The sequence below is a fragment of the Dermacentor variabilis genome, chromosome 11 (assembly GCF_050947875.1).
Source record: "Dermacentor variabilis isolate Ectoservices chromosome 11, ASM5094787v1, whole genome shotgun sequence".
In the NCBI taxonomy this organism is placed as follows: domain Eukaryota; kingdom Metazoa; phylum Arthropoda; class Arachnida; order Ixodida; family Ixodidae; genus Dermacentor; species Dermacentor variabilis.
This window is the reverse complement of record NC_134578.1, coordinates 63,958,942-63,977,668: the sequence shown is the minus strand read 5'-3', so window position 1 is coordinate 63,977,668 and position 18,727 is coordinate 63,958,942. Positions and strand designations below refer to the sequence as shown.

The 18,727-nt window shown below is 41.5% G+C and overlaps 1 long non-coding RNA gene across 1 annotated transcript in view; it reads left to right on the top strand.

Annotated features, from left to right (window-relative positions):
* The first annotated feature begins 553 nt into the window (after window positions 1-553).
* LOC142563993 (uncharacterized) overlaps window positions 554-18,727 on the top strand; it is a 29,814-nt gene continuing 11,640 nt past the window's right edge. The window contains exon 1 of the long non-coding RNA XR_012824461.1: window positions 554-596. This is a non-coding gene — a long non-coding RNA (uncharacterized LOC142563993). The remainder of the gene's footprint in view (window positions 597-18,727) is intronic.

The window sequence follows — 18,727 nt, the reverse complement described above, 5'->3', positions numbered from 1 at the left end:
GTTACTTGACAAACATCCGTCCTCAAAATCTCCAATAAGATACCTGGGCTTTGTAGTTGAGACCTTCACTACTCGTTTTAAACAAGCTTTTGGACAATTATTTATGTGAAACGCCTATCTTTTTCTTAGCACTATTTGTAAGTTGCATGTATCGAAAGTGGTGCTACGGTCATAAACTTTCTGCTAATTAAAGACTTTACTGCTGCTCAGCTCCATTTTTCTAATGAAACATGCTCAATAATATCAGTAATACAGAGGTAAATACAATATTTCACATAGATAGTGCATTTGTGGTAAAACATTTTTTGTTGATAATATCTGTTTGCCACATATCCAGTTCACTACACAACAAAATCATTTGGGATATTTTTAAGGTGTTTTACATCACAAAAGAGGCATTTTATATGTAAACGTAACTTGCCAAACGCATTTTAGGCAGGCAAAAGTGCATCCAAGGTGCCTATCTTACAGGTCTCACATCCGTGACTGTGAGGGCGGCCATCATTGTGAGTCCTGGATACCTTCAAGAATTCAAGCAATCAAACTACAGCCAAATAACTGAGGTTGCCGACTATTTATCGATGTTCTTCGCTTTCGTAAGTACTTCTTGATAACATTTACAGTTTATGCATCGCATCTTATAAATATTAATATTACTGTCAGTACGTTCTTGTAAAAAACTGGAGGACGTTTAAGCTTTCACTTTAGAGTGGCACGTGAGAGCATTCAAAAATTTCTGACTCCTTTTGACGTTTCCCGGCAACTGCAGCATTTGCAAACGTATTTTTTACCGGGAAACGCTTGAGGCTAACGCTATGCACGAAGGTGGGCTTTCTGGCAGAAATGCGCCCTCTTGCGTTGGTTGATCCCGGATGTAGGTCACAGCCACGCCAAAAATATCACATCAATGGGACCTGTCTGTTATTCTTTACCACTCTAATCATATATGTCTGAGATCTAGCACAAACGGCATGCGCTGTCGGTGTTTTGTTTCATGACGCATGTTTGGGGGCGGTCACTATCGAAATTCCGAGGAATAAATTTGTCAAGAATGTAAAACAAGGGATGAGCTACATGAATCATTGAATGATGTGGCAATATAACCGGCATATACCGCATGTAATATACCAAGGCGTGGCATAAATATATGCCTCATTATGAAGAAAGGTAAAACGAAGGACACCGACCACTGAAAAATTACAAGAAAAGACGTTTCGACTCGCCTGACGAGAGCCTTTTTCACAATCAAATCAAGGAAGTGCGATACAATGTTTATATAGCGTTAAAAGATGGCGTTAGCAGCGCGTGTAGATGGGGAGGAGGGTTCCGTCATTCCGTGACGCAATGACGGAACCTTCCCCCACCTACACGCACTGCATACGCCATGTTTTAAAGCCATGTAAACATTGTATCGCACGTCCTTGCATTCAGTGTGAACAAGGCTCCCGTCTGGGGAGCCTAAACGTCTTGTATATTTTCAGGGGTCAGTGTCCATCTTTCTACTCTTCTTCATGATGCCTCCCGACCAGACGGGCTTCCGTCATAACCTCGACGGAATCTATCTATCTATCTATCTATCTATCTATCTATCTATCTATCTATCTATCTATCTATCTATCTATCTATCTATCTATCTATCTATCTATCTATCTATCTATCTATCTATCTATCTATCCACTTATGCCAACAAAATACCACACTTGTCTAACAACACAGCGTCTAGATATTTACCTGCGGTCATAATGCCGGCGTGGTCATTACATCTTAGTCATTCTAGCTTCGTGATCTGAATCACCTGGTGTGGTCTACATCACTCCTTCTACGTCAACCCTGTGAACGAAATTGTCTAAAACCTTGAGCATATAAATATCCTCGTGGTTCTAATGCTGTCGTTGCAGTTACATCGTCGTGATTCCAGATCTCTCACCCGACTCTCGTCACGCTGTCAGTGGTGGCACATTCATGATCGCAACACCGTCGTGACGCTGTTGCGATTGTTCCGTCGTCAATCCAGCTCTGTCATTCGACTCTTGTCAAGCGATAATTGTCATGCCATCGCTGTCACCCAGGCATTAAAATGCAGTCATTGTCACGCAATTGTCGCCATGCAATCGTCGCCAACCCATTCTCTTCGCACCCGCCGTGGTTGCTCAGTGGCTATGGTGTTGGGCTGCTGAGCACGAGGTCGCGGGATCGAATCCCGGCCACGGCGACCGCATTTCGATGGGGGCGAAATGCGAAAACACCCGTGTGCTTAGATTTAGGTGCACGTTAAAGAACCCCAGGTGGTCAAAATTTCCGGAGTCCTCCACTACGGCGTGCCTCATAATCAGAAAGTGGTTTTGGCACGTAAAACCCCAAATATTATTATATTCTCTTCGCACCTTAGTCAAGACGTCGTCACCATTGCGTCATCGGCATACAGTTACCGTCATCGTCATGCATGCGTTGCCATACAGTCATTGGGATGCCATCGTGGTGATTGCATAGTCGTCATTCTAACATCTACATTCCAATTTCTGCATCACCTCGCCAACATCGTCACACAGTCGCCATCATAAGATTGGCGTCAGGGCTTCGTTGTCACGCTGCCGTGTAACCACCGTCATCACTTCAGTAAAATCATCTCACTGTAGTCATGCCAGCGTCGCCTTACCGCTTTCATGCACCAATCGATTTCATATTTTCGTCATTGACTCTTAATCATTCTGTCGCTATCCAGTCGCTATTATGCAACCATTTTCATGACACCGTCATCGTTACTTCGTCGCGAGACAGCCGTTAGTGTCAGGTTGTAGTGACGCTGAAAAAAGACGCAGTGTCAAAATTTAGTTACAAATTTTACTGTCGAGCGAACTTGTGCCCGAAAACAAGTAACATGCCGCACAAACATAGCGGCGAACAAACTAGCTGGTAATCGAAAATTTCATCTGAAGATCAAGCGCGTCAGCTATATATACATGGGTCCATCAAGTATTCCAGCGTTATTGCTGGAACATAGCATGCCTTACACAAAGCACAGCACTATTGTGTTATATTTTATTGTATTCTATAGTACCTGTCTACCCAAAGTTATTCGGCAATATAGCCACAAGATAGAATCAACGATAACACTCGAGAAGGTTCTGATTCATGTTCGTGCCTTGCACTCAGCAATAACTTTAGTGGGTAGCACGTGAAAAGCGGTCCTCAGCAAAATGATGAACGAATGATAAACAATGTAAGCGTGTAAGCCTTGTGCATTTACGGTGACACCATCTTTGTTATTTCATTGCAGTCGTGCTATCGTCATCACTACAGCTTTGGCATGTGGTTATGGTCATAATACCGTCGTCCTACACTGCTAACTTATAATTGTTCTAAAGTATTCGTCATCATGCTGTCTTCGGTACACAAAGCAACGTCGCTTAAAGATCTTCATCTCATCATCCCTTCATCTCGTCGTACCATGACATCCTCGTGTTCAGCCAAGTGCAGATAAAAATTAGACTGCGAGAAATGGTTTTACTTCGAAGAAATTTTCGTAAAAGGGCTCCCAGTTTGGTAGTGATCCTTCTTGAAAAGACACAAGAGTGAACCAAGCAATAGTTCTTGCAAGAAAAACATAAGGCTCCTACGTACAAAAATTTATGCCTTTCTACTTGCGTAGCTTGATGCGTTCACTATGAGGTTGTGATGCTTAAAAATGCAATGTTAAGGGGAACAATGGGTAATATCCTTCAGACAGCGTTCATTTTAATAGTTCTTACCGAAGAACACTTCGTTCTATTACAGATATATTTGCAAAAAACCATCCTATGAATAGAAATTCAAGTGTCTCAGTAGTGGCAGCAAAATTATCTCCAATCTACAAAAGCGACAAGCTTTCAAACAATTATTTTGTCTTTTACCATTGTGAATGCGCTTCACAATATTGTCTTACTTTTAAATGGTGAAGCCGACATCCACCACCTGCTGTGGATTTGCCCTGCATTCTAGCGTTCCGTAGGGGAGCGTACTTGGGCCTCTACTTTTATTACTACATATTGATGATGTTGTCAATGTAGTTAACACCCCAGTTCAAATTCGTCTATTTGGTGGTGTTTGTGTTTTGTTTAGATAAGTTACCTGCATTACTCAACAATGTGACCTTAACTCCAACTTAGGCAATGTGTTGAATTGGTGTGAGCAATGGGGAATGCTTCTTAATGCAACTAAGTGTGTTTACCTCCCCATAACGCGCAAAAAAGTCCCCTTAGACTACATTTACAATTTGGCTGCAGTACCTTTACTTAAAGTAGCCGGCTATAAATATTTAGGCTTAACATTAACAAGTGACTTATCATGGAACTTACACATCAATACAATCTGCTCTGCCACTTTCCGGAAACTATGGCTTCTGCGCCCCAAATTCAAGACTGCACCTTCCACTATGAAACTGCTCCCTTACTTCTCCTTAATTAGGCGAAAACTTGAGTATGCTTCCATAGTTAGGGACCCTCACCCCAAAAATAACAATACCAACAGAGAAAAAATTCCAACAAAAGCAGTAGGATTTACTTACAGTAAATTTAAAGCTACTGACTCATCCACTGCATTACTAACCGATAACGGCATTGAACTATCACAAATTCGACGAACGAAAATTCGGCTAGAGTTTCTTTCAAACATAATTAATCATGAGCTAGCCTTAGACACCGCAATATGCCTATCCCCCTTGATGAGCAGACCCACTCGACCACCACTACCCTCATTTTCTAAGAACAATTTTTGCAAGGACTGACACAATTCGGTACTCTTTTTTTCCACAAACAATAAATGACTGCAATAATTAAACTAACTGAAGCATAGACCCAGCGCCCGCGAGCTGCATACCATTTGTGTAAATAATGTTGTTATTTCGTGTAATAATTATAGTGGTAATGAATTAAAATTTTCTGAATCGTCTACCTTATGACGAAACAAGTTGTGAGAAAAACGTGTTACACACTTGTTTCATTTTGTCCTTCCGTGCATACAATCTTTTTTACTTTGCTCACCCTACTTGGACTTCTTGTCCGCAGAACTGTATAAATAAAATAAATAAGTAAAATTACCCGACGCCGTCCCGGCACCTCGCTGCAGCGGAACTTTCGCCGCATAATCCAAGCGATTACACTGTGTGGATGCAGGGACCACATCATCGATCGCTCTTGGACTTAATTAGATCTGCAAATCATTATTTCATTCATTAAATTACCCTTAGTCACCGCCAACCCATGCCGCTGCATGCCCCGACTCATTTACTTTCGCATTAAAAAAGGAGCTTTGAATATTCTTCCGAAATTGCATTGCGGACAATTGGCTGTAGCATGCTTGTGCAGTTGGCATATTCGCATGCTAGACTCAAGAGGTATGCAATCGCTGTTTCATATAAACCCGAAGGTAGAGGGGAAACATTGTTAGAACATGTATCCCACAAGCCACTAGCCAACAACGTAGTCAGTCCGGCGCACGACGGGCAGCCCCATGAGTGTCGCTAGTGTCTATCTCAAACACTGTAAAACAAGTCTAAAAGAAATGCCTAGCTAGAGCGAAAGAAATATTTAAAAAAACGCCCATAAGATATCGTGAAAAGAAACACCTCTGGTGCAGGTCAAGCTCCAGAATTCACCACTAAACATCTTTTACGCAACTGTCGGTAGATGCTGTCTTCTCATAAAAAGAACAGCATCTCCACGACGAACACACATTTTGGTTGTGAGATTTCGCTAATTTTTATAATGTGCCTAATGTATCGTTTTAACTTCAACATTATGTTATCTCAATAAAATGTTAAACTATACTACATTCATTCGCAGCTTGCCCTCATATTGAAAGTGCATGTTTAAAATTTTGTTTTGAATCAAATTGACTGTTGAATGGAAAGCCCCCATTGTGAAGAACTCTAGTTCAATGCGATACTTTCTCAAACATTTATATGTCTTGAAGGACATATAAATATCATAGCTTTATATGCCAACACTTATCAATATTTTAGAGGGCAGTTCTATGCGCCCGTTCCTGCGGCGAGCGCCGGCATCCGCGTAACCGAGCGAACGAACACAGCGAAGGATGGAGGAGCGAACACGGAACACAATGGGGATAAAAGACGCGAGAAAGAAAGCGAATGAGGAGGGTGCACGGAAACTGTGAGGTGGAAAGCGGAGAACGAAGGTGTGGCGAAAGTGTGAGTGCAAAATACTGCGGCGACGATGGTGCCAGAGTAGGGCGCATCGTCTGGGAGGTCTGTCTGCAGCGGCCGCTGTGAATCACGCCCACGCGTCACCGACGCGCTGCCTTCGCAATCTCCCGATTAGCGAGGCAGTCGCGCAACACTTCCCTCTGATTGCAACGAGCTGCACCAGACAGATTGACCGCACTAGGCAATATATCATGAAATGAAAACAATTATAGAGCAGCGATCAAATTTCGCATTAGGGAGTATCGTAATCATCGGTGAATTTTCGGGTAATAGTTCGCACGCATGACGGGGATTGCCTTTTCTAATCACCTTCGAATGAAAAATGGATTTCGAGCAACGTAGGAACATGTTAGTAATCTCTGACTTCCCTGATATCCTGCCTTATTACTTTGTCATGTTTAGTGGACGCAGAAGTTACTTCTCGGACATGCCGTTGCTAGAGGCGGCCACTTCACTATGAATCGCTTGGATAGCTGCCGTCATCTATTGTTGATAATGCCTAATCAATGATTTAGGCTGCCTTTTTTCTTTGACTTACATAAATCAAACTTTCAATGCTAGGGAGTGCAATTGCGTAGATAATTTGCCTACTTTGAAGCCGACGTACTTGAGGAGAAGGGTCAGCATCAATACGACAACTCGGATGCTGATGTATTTCCTTCCCTTCTACATCTGCTCAGGCGTGTAGACGCTCACGTTTTAGAACGCCGAAGGCACGTTCCAGGTCAGGCACGCCTCAACCACCGACAAAGTGCTTCTGTTTGTTATAACGTAGGTCCCTGGCTGCGCCTTATATTGCACTAGTATTATTCAGATGGACGACAGATACGGGTTTTTCCAGTAGCGAATACACCTGAAAAAGTTACGTGTTCTTTGAAACTGGACTTGTGGCCTATTTAGAACACTTTTATTCCTTGAGAAGTGATATGCATCACAGAAAATGTTCTCCAAATTGATTTTCCTTCGTACCATCTTCGGTACAATTTGCTATAACCATCTACTCTATGTACTTATTTATGGATACATGTGTAGTTATACCGCATAGCTAATTAGGCACTTAACCGTATCCAGAAACGTGGTGTGCTACATCTTATCTTGCATTTCCTGATCAATGAAAAAGTAACTTTTGGATTGCTTACACGCAATATTTTTTTTCTTTTCTTTACTCATTGAAATGCAGGTTAACCAGTTCTTGACAAAGTTTCCTCCCACCGTATTGGACGTGCAAATTCGTGTAATGCGTATATTTCTTCTCGAGGTCAGTACAGCCATCTCATATATACAGACGGCCGGCTAGTTGTAGAAAATAGGAACTTTACAACACTGCTATTAATGCTGACCGTTTTGTTTCCTATAGATATTTAAAACAATTGAAAATTCAAGGTGCAATTTTTACTTCAGCCGTTCTTGTGCACGACATTTTAATGTTTACGCATATATTTTAAAAACTAACACAGCCTATTCATTCGTAATACCGCCACAATTTGTCAAGTTCTCATATTAAGAAATAATATTCTTCGGGAAGGAGAGAATCTAGTTATTTTCAAAGTTTCGTGCTTGTTATCTGATGGGAAATAACCTTCCTTCTATAAGAATACCCCATTTAGCTTGGAAGTGCGCACAAGTGCAGCCTATGTCAGGCGGAGAGTATAGTGTTTATTAAAGAGAGTATTGTTCATTGGCCTTTGGATGGGCTCGCAGAACGTAGGTAGAAAACTAGACGAGTTCTAACTACCAAATCTTCAACCATACAAATACATGTGCGTTCTCGCGTCGCCAAACCAGCCGCCGTGCAACGTGCGTCAACAGATAAGGGTGACCAGCAGACCAATATAGATTGAATTACATTTCGACCCATGTGGACCATTCACTGTGAGTACATAATGTGCACGGCCCGAAAGCCTCGGAGCCTAAACCCCCCCTCCCCACCACTCAGAACCACAAAAATAAAATTGCAACCGCTCCTGCTGTTATCCTCACCCCAGCGGGGAGACCAAATACCACTGGCGAGGCCGCGCTCGGAACCCTAGCCTCGAGAACTGCATATCGACAGCGTCAACGCTCCCTGAGACGTTCAACAAAAACAGGATAAAAGTCAGGATAACAACCGCCGCAATAATCACTGATTTACCGTTTAGAAGTGTCGCTTCGTGGAGCCACCCGATCATATCAGACTGCACCGCCGTCTTCGAGCAAGCTCACCTCCATCGACCGGTGACGCTACTTATCACCGACTGAAACGACGAGTCCGTCATCTCGAAAGATATCCCATGAATTTCGCCAAATCAGACCCAAAGTCTGCAATTGTCTGAGCATTGTTTGACCTATCATGGACAACAGGACTGATTCTCCACGGTATACCTTCGTAGTGCATACATTCAGAACCAGAACGACGACTTCGACCACCTCATGATAATCGAACATTCAAGAAGAGAAGAAAGAAACTGCCTCCTGCGGCTGATATTGTCACTCGCGAGCCGTCGCTGAGTTAATTGGCTTCCGTACTAGCCTAGTGGGGCGCGCGCCGCAACTTTCGTCACACCCTGCGCATAAGGCTGTTGTAGCCATAAATAATTATAACAAGCAGGGGTATGAATTACACGGGACTTACAACCCCCAAGTTTGAAACGGAAAACGCCGAAGGAGAAAAAGCAGAAGACAGCGAACCATCTAGCATCATCTAGTCTGGTATCTGCCCCCATGCCCATGCGCCTGTCATGTTCTTCGTATTCCTGGCTATCGCAAGGACACACATTACTAAAAGACAGCGCAGGAGGTCCTGTATACCGACGTGAACGATGACATGACAAAGGACTATATCAAGCGCGGCCCGACAGGTGGTCGTGGGGGCGATAATTTGTGGCGTCACTTGCGGAAGAATTGTCTTTGGGCGAAGGCGGTTTTGGCTGAAGAAAGGAGAACCTGCTATATTGACGTCATATGTCCCAATGAGCATAACATAAGCGCCTAATAAAAGATAGCTCAGCTGGTTCACGGGCCACTGCGCTCAGCAGGCGAGGGGAGACGGCAGCGGAGTGCCACACGAAATCAAGAGTTTTCGGTCAGCGATCCCTCGCTCGGGCTAGCGATGTTAGCGGAGCTCTTTGTTTCGCCGCCTGTCGAAAAAGGTTGGAGTTACCGTTACAAGAGGTTATCTCGCCGCCAAGCGCTCACTTGAGGTTTTCGATCACTGTCATCCACTTCAATTTGCCGCCAAATGGCATTGTTGCTGAAGCCTCAGGCAGGATACAAACGTCCTCTTAATCACTGCAATACTTTCGAGGTTTTTTCGCCTGCAGGTGAGCTAGCGCATGGTTTCAAGATGACGCCGATTAGATGCCACTGCTATTGGTGCGCGTGGTCACCATACGCTTCACAAAAACACTGGCCCACTCACTCGCTCTGCTGAAGAGAGGATGTCAGAGAGCGAGCGACGCGCCACGTGGAAAGATTGGCCGCCCCAGCGTATCGCACATGTACACTGACGTCTACGATGGTCCGCTGGGCCCGCTGGACCACTGAGCCCGCTGAACTATAACTTTCGATTGTCTTCTCTTCAGCCGATTTGAACAGCTTCGACACTTCAGTATCTTGTCACACGGAGGGAAGTTTGAAAACGGCATGGCACCATCTCATCAACCATTTCCTTCGTTTACTCGTGGGCGGCAATGTGTTCAGAGCAAAAAGAAGGAACAAGTGCGCCATCACCGCGTGCGCAGGCCAGAGGAAATCAAGTTCCAATGGGGTGGCCGTAGCAGGTGTACCAAGCATTGTAACCGATGGACACAGTCACTTCGTTCTTTACAGTTCTTTCGGACGCAGATTTTTGTCGCGTGAGAACTTTGAAGCTCTCACGTGAGAATATTGAAAAGTTGTGGTTAAGTGTGGCAGGTAAGTACCTTCCCCTTATTACACCATACTTTCGGCTTGTGGTAGATGCAGCTGCGACGGTGAAAACAACATATATAAGACAAAATTTGATAACTCTAAGCGCCTTGTCACTTCACATTGGAATCATTGCTCTGTTATTTAGTTTTACACAAAGAAACAACAAATGCTTCCCCAATATGTTCACTGCAACGAATTTATGCCCCGAAGCTTATCAACGTTTAAATAAAGCGTACAGAGTTCTCGAGAAGTTCTGCTATTCTACATTGACAATAGTTTTCGAAGGTGTATGCCCAAAATGTGTACATTGCGGACGTCATCAGAGCAAACGAGCATGCTTTTTTTTGCAAACTTTTTTTTATTAGTCGCTGATTGCCAAACCTATTCACTAGCCTGATTAAACAGTCTGACATGAATCAGCAGAAACAACGAGGCAAGGGAACATTACAACACTTGTATGGAGTATGGACCAATAAAAAAAAATCACGAAACTTGCTAACATGTCCCACATGATTCAGATGTGGAATTTTACGATAGCTACTTAGGGCAAAATTACCCAGCACTTTAGCTAACGTAAGAGTACAATTTGCGACTTCAATGCTTATGTGGTGTCTTCCGTGATGATATTCGGCAAAATTATGGTGTCACGTCTGTTTTCAGCACGTCTTTAATCAGAACATTGCTGACAAGACGTTGCACGATTGGAGGATGTTCGGACAGGGAGCCGCTGATATCCGGAATTATGGATGAGTGTCTCGATAACAAAGAGTTGATTTGCTTCAATGTCTTGTCGCACATTTCATCATAATTACACAAGAAAACTAGGGACATCTCGCAACTACGGTCTGAATTGGGATCAGTTGATTTGGCTTCCCTGTGTTAACCGCAGTAGTACCACTTGACACTTTTGTAGCTCAAGTTTTCTGATCCATACTGTTAGCAAGCTCACGCGCTTTCTCGATTTGTGAAAAGAGAAACATTTGTCTTATTGATTTGAACGGCATGCCGCAATAAAATTACTGTCGAAAACTCGGAATAGTACGCTAATGTATATTCAAGAGATTTGTTAATGAATATCAGAAAGCGATGCTGCTTCCTGGGTATGTACTAAATGTCTATACACCATCGGTACTACCCGGCTTCATTGTCCATGCGGGAGGATCCCTTCAGCCGAAGACTAAAAGCAGGATATTTAATATCAGACAGATAAGAACATAAAAGCGATTATCTCAAATCTTGTGAGATGTGACGTGCTACGCTGTCAGCGAGCAATATTTTAAAGACATTATTATGCTGTCTGTCTGACAATTTCATGCAGCTGTCAGATAAGTTTCGAAACTTCCATGTTTTTCGCTGGTCAGAGGGATTTTATTCAGTATCGCGTTCAGCATGATCTCCGCTAAAACTGATGGTCGATTTATTTTGAGAAAGATTAGCACAGTACAGTGCAGCAGCACTAATGAAAGTGTAATTTGTACACTCTTTTCCAAGCATAAACGGGCAATGGGTGTGTTGGGTTTGACTCTCATGCTGATTACAAGGCATCTGAAATGAGTTTTTCTTTTGGTTAGACATGAGTTATGTTACCTAGGGCTTTGAAAACAGCACTCGTAATAACCATGCAGATGTCTGGAGTTTCAGGAGTGCCACGGAAACTACCTCACACAGCCTTATGAGAATCACAGATTTTAGCAAAGGCTTTACCTCCTGGGTTCAAAAGATTGAACACCGCGAAATAGAAAAAAAAACTATATTTTCAATTAGAGTGCACTTGGTACAAAACCCCGCTTTATAGAGCCAATCTGAGTAAGATTGTGGATAAAACTACGTCTCATGTATTTCTTCACCTTCTTCACGCAGATTCTGCAGCTATTATGTACGTTCTACGTATGCCGTTATGTTGGCATGTTTAACGTTAAGATACATTATGTATAAGTATGTTGAACTGACAAATAAATGGTTTTCTCACGTAGCCTTTACTGCGCTGTAGTTTGTGACGGAGCGCGCCTAAGTAACCGCAGCCTGCGTTGATGGGAGTGTTCATCACTGTTACCGCAATTGATGCATCTGCTTCCAAAGCGTAAATGCATACTTCAAATCCAAAAAAGTTTTGGCTAGTTATATCACTTGACCGCGACTCTAACCAGGTAGCCCTTACATGTGAGACAAATACTCCCCTCACTGACAATGAATGCCCCTCTGCTTCTAATACATTTTTTTCATCGATTTTCAGCCGCGAGGATCATAGCAATGTGCCTGATGTTGCTGATTATGGCTAGAAATTCATGGAAAGTATTGAAATGTTCGTGGAGAGAACTGCATATCTTATTAATAATCTTAAGTTATCTATTTCAGCTGGTGTTAATAATATTAGTTCCAAGCTATTAAAAATACCATTTTTATATCAAGTAACATTCTGTACCATATACTCAAGCAGTCCTTGTCGTCGGGACAGCTGCCCAATGACTCGAAAATGGCCAAAATCATACCAATATTTAAACTGGGAATAAAAACTCCCCGGAAAATTACAGTGCAATTTATTTGATCTGCATTTGCTGCAAGATGCTCGAACAGATAATTGCTTCTATTATTTATAATTACCTAGAGACCAATAATTTCTTTTTTCATCATCAACATGGTTTTAGGAAAGGACTATCATGTGAAACACAGTTACTGGAATTCACGACTGACCTGCACCTTAGCATGAACAATAACCAGCAGACCGATTGTATTTTCCTTAATTTTTTGAAAGAATTTGATCGTTTAGCCCATTGTCGCCTTATTGCAAAATTAATCGCACTTCGAATTGAATCCTTCACTCTAACGTGGCTTCATAATATTATTTCGAATCGTCAATCGTCAACAGTTCACAGTAGTTAATAATATTGCTTCATCTTCTTACGTTACTTCTAGTGTGCCTACGGGCAGCGTTCTGGGCCCTTTACTGTTCCTAATTTACATAAATGATTTACCACCTAATGTTTCTTTTCGCTTACGTATTTTCGCTGACGACTGCATTATGTACTGCTAAATTAACAGTACTGACGACCACCTGGCCCTTCAAAATGATCTTAGCCTAACTCATAATTGATGTAACACCTGGTTAATGGCTTTAAATGTATCAAAATGTCAGGTAATTTCTCTTAGTCGCAAGCGTGACAAATCACATTTTTTATAAAACGTCAATAACAAGTAATTGTTAGATACAGTATCATAAAAATATTTGGGTGTTCACCTAAGCGAAAACCACCGCTGGACAGACCATATTGCAGTCATTTGCGCAAAAGCTTCAAGCACATTAGGTTACCTACGTCGTAATCTGGGTAATTCACCTTCCAACATCCGCAAATTGGCCTATCAGACATTTCTTTGTCCACAGCTCGATTATGCATCATCCATTTGGTCCCCACATCCTACCTACTTAATCGACATGCTTGAATAGGTCCAGAACCGAGCTGTCCTTTCATCTCACGTAATTACCACCGCTCTGGCGTAAGGAAAATGAAACTCGATCATTCCCTCCTGCCTTTAGTTCTTCGCCGTAATATTGCTCTGTTATCCTTGTTTCACAAATATGTTTTTAATGCAACACAATCCACACTGCCTATCCAGATCGCCTCAAATACGTCTCGCCGATTAAATAACCACTTAAGTTTTGCGCGCATGTACGGTACGACACAAGCTATTAAATTTTCCGCAGTCCCTACGGCCATTCGCCAGTGGAGCAATCTGCCTGATCACATTGTTTCCGAGTAAGATCAAGAAAAATTTCTTCATCTCCTACACGAGCATTTTTCATAATAGCACTTACAAATCACATTATCTTGTTTCTTGCACTTGGCAATGAGCTTCGAACTTCTTGCGATGTTTTTTTTTATTTCTATTCTTAATGTGCTATCTCGCTCTTATGAATTGCTATATTACACTGCGTGATGTGTTCACTTGTATGCTCTTTATGTATTATTGCTTTTTTGCGTCTTTTTTCTTAAATATCCCTTCAAGCATTGTACCCTGATCTGTTAATTTTTCCTGTATTTTACTTTCTGCTATTAGTGCCTTACATTAAAGTTTACTCTTGTTCTTTCCTTGAAGTGTACCTTTGTGGCATTTTATTATTTAGTTTTTCCTTCTTCATGTTTTGATCTTTGAAGTAATGTTGATGAGCCCTGCATTGAGGCGTATCTTTTGTACCATATTTCAGAAGGCTGGTAGCTCTTCTTTTGCCTTGATTTTGTAACCCCCCTTACACAATGCCTCATAGGGCCTGTAAGCTATTTTAAATAAATGAATGAATGAATGAATGAATGAATGAATGAATGAATGAATGAATGAATGAATGAATGAATGAATGAAATGCAATACCACTCGGTGCCTTACGACCGATACCAAAAAAACGTGTGCTGCTCGCGTGTGCACCTCAACTCCTTCCGCGTCATTCATGGCATTAGACAGCGCTTTTCTGATGGGTGGAAATGGATCTCCGTAACAACAATTGTTTGTATATTCTGAGATCACAAAATTTGCGAATTCAGAACTGTGAGCACAGGTCTCGCTTTTCGAACAAAACGAACATATTGAAATCACTGTACATGTTCCATAAGTCACAGATGACTGGCCAGAATAGAGTGATCATGAAGTGCACAAGACTGATCGTAAAAAACGCTGATGTTAATGAAAATGCTGTTGCACAAACTTCGACAGATTACAGGTATTGCGATATATTATCAGTAGAGAAGAGATCGAAAACGGGGCATCGTTTGCTTCATGGCGTAATTTGATTACTATGCCAGGTTACCAGGTTTCTATTCCGCGTCAGTATGGATTTGCATTTCTATGCGGCAGGTTTCCTGACGAGGCGATAACCTCTTTCGCTATTTAGCCAGTTACATCAAGATGAGAGCTAACAGTTCATCTAGCTGTTAAAGACAATTTGTACCGTGGATTCACGCGTTTATGCAAGTTTATCGCGCAGCTTTTAAATGTGCACATGTAAAATCACCGGCATAAATTCTCTAACAAAAACGGTCTAATAGATGTGCCTGTGGAGCGGCAGTGGGGAGACCCTGCTTGCTGTAATCTTGTCCTTGACAGATGTAAATGATCAAAGAGGTGTGCCACATCGGAGTAGCAACTGCAGTTCGGTAATAAAAGCAAAAAAAGGTAGGAGGAAAATTTAGTGCTATATGCAGACGGAACCAGTGTATCCACGCATATCAATCAGATTCTAGCGCAACGCTAGCAATAGAGGACGCTCAGGTGTATCTGTATTGAAAATATTAGCACCTTATTGAAAGCGTTGAAGCTAAAAAACTTAATTCTGCTTTTTAACAAGGCGTAATTACAAGGTGATAAGGAAGGGTGCCACAGTGAATGACTCTGGAATAATTTCTAACCCCTGGGCTTTAAACACGTGCCAAAACTTAAGTACACGAATGCTTCTTCGTATGTTGCTAATTGTTGCTTGTACTTCATCGTTTTGCCGAATATCGGAATTTGAGAGCGCAGAGTTCTTTGGACTGTGCATAAATTCTACTCAAACATTTTATACAATCGAAAGAATATGCTTGGAACTTCTTTTCAGCTACTCAGTAATATTAAAATGCAAGCCTTCAACTGCGCTAGAACCGATTGCCATCCAAATGCGATACTTCCCACAGAGAATCTATTTTGTTTGTGCCAAGCTCAGAACTAGTACATGTACTGGCGGTAATGTATGCGTGTACAATGGACTACTCCATGTATTTTATCCAGTGAATTTAGAAGGCAGCGTAATTTCGCCTGGTATGCGGCTTTGCGGGAGGTCTGTGTGTTTACCGGTACCCCATAACTTTAGAAACATCAACTGGATACGCCAGATGTCCTCGTAAAGTTATATTAGGAGATCCATTTGAATAGCTTTTATAAATGTTGGTGCCTATGTGCAACTTATCATTGCAATAAATAATTTGTTTGGACAGGAAGAAACGAACTCGTTTATCCAGTACACAAACCAAGATAATAATGTGATTTCAAGCGACAGCTTACAAAAGTTGAAAGATTTCATCCAAACAAGAGAGGTGGATTTTTCGCAGATGGACGTGGTCTTCTACTTCAGCCAGTGAGTTGCCCGTGTTTCTGCCCACATTAAAGTATTCGTATGCATAAATATAGCCGGTAAATAATAGCAAATTAGTGTAGGTACTAGCTAAAAAAGCCAGAAAAAAAGCGGAATTGCCTGCTCCGGATATGTTATCTTCCTTTATTCAACAACGTGGCTTGTTTGAGCGATGTAATGCTACACCTGTATTGGTCACATGCAAATCATTTCTCTTCCGAGCATGCTCCTGCTGTGATCAAAGATACATATAGAAAATCACATATACAGAGCCAAAATTAGCTAAAATATTTTTAAAATGCGATAAACCATAGGTCGGTGAAAATAAATAAATGGAATACCTTAATAATTTAAGCAGGCTAGATGACTATATTTCACGGCGTCATTTAGAATGAAATGCCAATAAACCACCACCCTAATCACCATCATTATCATCACCGCCAAAGGACATATTAGCTGCGGTCGTGTAGTGCTGTTCCGAGTTCGTTTTTGTTTCTGCTTGATGAGATAATGGAGGAGATGAATTATGAAACATAGTTTGTACTAGTACTGGCACAATATGCGTTTCACTACATTGAAGTTGGCACTCAGAAATATAACACCCAGATTTTTTCAGCAACGTAGCTTCTGCGTGGTAAATGTTTGTAGTAGTGAAATAATTTTATTTTACCAGATTTTTTTTTACCAAGGAAGCGTGTTTTGCTCCCAAGTCAACAGATACAGATATTTTTCAAAGTGCTTTCTTAAAAAAAATGCCAGGGCTTTCGAACGACACCGTGTAGCAATAGAATCGCCGACATCACAAATGGCAATAGAAGAAAGCTACATAAATAGAAAGGGCTGTAAATAAGTACTTCGTCTTAGAAGTTTTTTAAAGAAGAAATATTCCAGATGCTTATAGTATCGTTAAGGAAGCATATGAAAGAAGTTCATTGCACCTGCTTTTGGTTAAACATAGGCAGCTGCCTGACACTTAACAGAGAGGGAAGTAAAAATATATTTCTCTTATAGGCTTATATCCTTAATGGTGTTTCTAAAATTTTTATCAATGTAACTACCCTTGCAAGCACAGAGTGTCAATAAAGAACTGTGGGATCCCCACAAACCTGTGACGTTATGAGACGATTCACTGTCACTAATATACATAAGAAGCGGTGCGTGCTCAAGTACTGCGACATAAAGCAAGCACGCGTAGCCGTTTCGAACTCAATCGTGGGAATATGGTAAATTGTGTAAGTCATATTCTTTTCCTTTCTTTGGTAAACCACGTCACTATCTGGTCTATAACAAAATGGGGTCGCATAGGCGTGCAAGAAGTGCATGACAATCTTCATTGTTAACAAGTCAATGGCGGCCGCATTGACTTAAAGCGCTCCGATAGTTAAAGCCGTCCCCTCAGTACCTTTTATTCTGTATATGTACATAAAATTGACGCGCATAGATAGATAGATAGATAGATAGATAGATAGATAGATAGATAGATAGATAGATAGATAGATAGATAGATAGATAGATAGATAGATAGATAGATAGATAGATAGATAGATAGATAGATAGATAGATAGATAGATAGATAGATAGATAGATAGATAGATAGATAGATAGATAGATAGATAGATAGATAGATAGATAGATAGATAGATAGATAGATAGATAGATAGATAGATAGATAGATAGATAGATAGATAGATAGATAGATAGATAGATAGATAGATAGATAGTCATCCAAAATGCGTTAAGTAACCCAAGAATACAATCGTATTAAACAATATTCATGGTTTAAATTCGAAGCACCGCAAAGCAAAGTTGTGGCGTACACATACATTGTACAAGTTTTCTGTACAGATAAAAAAGTGTTGCTGTTGCTATCACCGTAGTGACGTTTTGGTAATGGAAGCATGGCGAACTAACAAAAGCGTCTGAGGTTTTCGCATGAAAGTGGCTGTTAATCACGGTTGCGTTCACCTACATTAAGCCGGTGACAACAATTCCTAAGCGAGGATTGTCATAAAAATAACAAGAACTATTAAAAAGCGCAAGAAAGACCGACACTGTCATGGCCTACAGTCTGCGTTCGCCTAACCAGTATGCAGTGTAACCCAATTACATTGTTCAGAGGTAAGTATACAAAAGATGTACCCACTTTATGTTATATTTGTGGGGCTGTTCCAATGAGAACGACGCAGTGTTACGAGTTTATGTGCAGAGTTAAGGACAGAGGCTTGGTTATGAGAGCTTACCTATCGTTAACTGGCACAGCGTATGTAAAATAAGGTATCGCAGCTAACGCTAGCCAAGCTCTTTAAAGAAAAAGTAAAATGGTGGTGCAATATAAATTTTTTTGTGCTTACGGTGTTCGGTTACCAGACGCCTGACGAATAAAACCGCAGGTTTAGGATAGTATCTTGCAGCGTGTGGTTACATCAGTCTTGAAGAGCTTCAGAAACATTATCTGGGGCACATTGTATACAGCAAGTCAAAGACGTTCTGCTTTTCTGTTACTGAAGCGGTCAATTCCAGCGGATGGCGTGTAGATTGAAGCC